This window comes from Rhamphochromis sp. 'chilingali', assembly GCF_963969265.1.
Source record: "Rhamphochromis sp. 'chilingali' genome assembly, chromosome: 12".
NCBI lineage: Eukaryota > Metazoa > Chordata > Actinopteri > Cichliformes > Cichlidae > Rhamphochromis > Rhamphochromis sp. 'chilingali'.
In genome coordinates this window covers 19196253-19198745 of record NC_137939.1, presented here as the reverse complement: position 1 = coordinate 19198745, position 2493 = coordinate 19196253, and the positions used below count along the sequence as shown (strand labels likewise).

The 2493-nt window shown below is 43.3% G+C and overlaps 1 protein-coding gene across 7 annotated transcripts in view; it reads left to right on the top strand.

The window, feature by feature from the left end:
* Window positions 1–2263: 2263 nt before the first annotated feature.
* The window catches only part of myt1a (myelin transcription factor 1a), a 76907-nt gene continuing 76677 nt past the window's right edge, over window positions 2264–2493 (top strand). For 3 of the 7 annotated variants that reach the window (XM_080899257.1, XM_080899252.1, XM_080899253.1), the window contains exon 1: window positions 2266–2487. The gene's annotated coding sequence lies outside the window, so the exon portion shown is untranslated. Of the gene's footprint in view, window positions 2488–2493 lie in introns of all 7 variants that reach the window. The other 4 variants (XM_080899254.1, XM_080899255.1, XM_080899258.1 and 1 more) reach the window with 3 other exon arrangements.

Genomic DNA, 2493 nt, shown 5'->3' with positions numbered 1-2493 from the left:
CGTTCCTTCACTGCCCCCTGCTGGTTTTACGGCAGCTTCTTCAATGCGTATCCTCCGTTCCTCTCAGCGGCTCTTCCAGTCGAAGACACGTGACCAGAGGAGGCAGCAGGCATTTAACCAAGCTAGGAAGCCTCGGCAGCAGTCTCTCCAGACCACGCAAACAACTAGAGAAATAAGAGCTACAGTCATACGTCTGTGTAAATGTTCAAGTGAAATACAAATGTGTGAAAATGGAGCACAAAGCCAACACATTTGTTCTTTCTTCATTTTTTTTGAACTGCTGCCCTGTTTGCAACATTATTTAAACCTATTTCATTTCAGCTGAAATAGTTCCAAATATTTTGGGTTTTTAATCTCATATGATGTATGAGATCATACTATAAAGTAACCCTGCCATTCCACATTCAAGTATAAAACCGCCATACTTTCAATCTGCTTCACTGTGAACAGCAGCTGTTACAAGCTCATCTGTCTGTGATATGCACAATTACAATACTGTGCAAAGGTTTTGAGTCACCTCTCATTTCTTTCCATTTTGCTTTCCAGGAGCCAGACATTCAAAAATCAAAAAATCAACATTTTCACACCTATGCTTTTTTTATTTGTTTGTTCAATCATTAATTCTGACCTATCAATCATTTCAGCATCAAAAGACACACCTACACCCACTCCTACCCAACATACACACTCGTATACACACATTGACGTAAACAATGGCAGAAAATTATGGGAAATTCAGGAAAGGAATAAATAAGTGTTGTCTACACATAACAGAAAACATAGCAAAGAACCAATCTTCAGTGATATCTTTAGACACTTTGTTTTGGGCAGCCTGTAATGAAAACAAGGAATTTGTCCCCATTTCTTGAGTTAAATCTATGAAAAATGCCAAAGATAACACAATTTGACAGGCACTAATTAATAATTGTATCAACAGGCTTAGCTTGACCATTTTCTTTTTGTTGAACACTTGGCATATCTCAGAACGGTGTGCAGGGAGTCTCTAAAACATCTGAGAAAGCTAGAGTTTTTAAAAACTCTACAGCAGATGAACAGTATCTGAAAGTCAAAAACTGGAAAAGATCCAGCAAAGACCTGACACAGGACCTGAGAGATGCATCCAATCTGTTGTTCACTGAAGACTCATTAGAAGTTGTCTCAGAGGAAAAGTGGCTTTCATGGCATGGGATACCATCGAGTATCATGAAAGTTTCTCTGTGCAGGCAAAATTGAATTTTAGAGTGCCGAGGGCCGAAGACCTCTCCCTTCAGTCATTTATGAGCAGTCTGTACTCAGTCAGGCACACAGGGCTCTATTCCACATCCTAAGTATGAGCTCTTGGCTTCTGCCAGAAAGTAGAGTCCTAAAATGTGGCTGAATAGCATTAACGTTTCATTTGTCCCTACACCAATTAAGCTTTTACATCAGAGCTTTGTGTAGCACAGGGGTTTTCTGTGGAGTATTGGTTGCTTTTAAGCTGCTTGGTTTGTCATTATCGATCCACTTCTATTTGGTATTTCTTTAGTCTTTCTTTTAATGTTTATTGGCTCTTTTAAAAAGCAGTTTCTGTGACAGCACTTTACACATTTCTGTAAAATTTGTCTTAGGGGACAATAAAGTATACTGTACCGTATCAAGAAGCCATTAATAAGAAGGAAACTGATAGAAATGGCAAACCAGAGGCAACAGGACTTATGTAGAGATGAATCAAATTTGATATTTTTATTTAACATGTTGCCATTATGTAACGATATGGCCCAGAGATGAGCTTTGAATGTTGTTCAAGAACCCTTGAGAACTATTTGTGAAGACACTTACAGAAGTTACAGGAAAGTGTTCCTAAAAGAGAGTTCAGCCTGTGTAAAGATTAAAGGTGGTCAAACACTGAATTTCAAGCTCGTTGGGACTGTGGAAACTGGAGTTTGCTTGTTTGTCTTATTTTATTTTCCCAGGTCTTGATAGATCTTTGCACCTAGTTCATCAGCAATGAATGAAGCAATGAGGTCTGTTTCAAGACTAAGGGAGAACAAAATCTTTGTCTCTGATGTCTGTGAGCTGAGTTCTGCAGCTAACAATGTCCAGCAGAATGCAGTTCTGTCAGAGGAGTGCTGCAGCCTCAGCTGCGCGGGGACTGAGAGGAGCGTGTCGTCGCTGCTGGCTCTGGCTCTTTAAATACTGGCTGCCTCCGGCACTTCGCGGCCGGCCGAGGGGGGAGCCCAGCCCCGGTGGGCCGGTTGCAGCTCTCCTGGGCTCCTGCAGGAGGCACTGCAGCGGGGTTTCTGTCCGTGGTGCTGGAGAGTCGGCAGTCTCTGTCCGGGGTGCTGAACGGCTCGGTTTGCTGCTGCCGCCTCGCAGACTCGGCCCCCTGTGTCCGGCTTGGCTCCGCACTTCTTTCGGGCTCGTAGTCGTTGGAGCGTTACCGGAACGTCCTTCTGCCCGGAGATGTGTCTGCGAGGGGGGAGGGGAGGGCAGTAGTCTGAGCGTAAGGTAAGG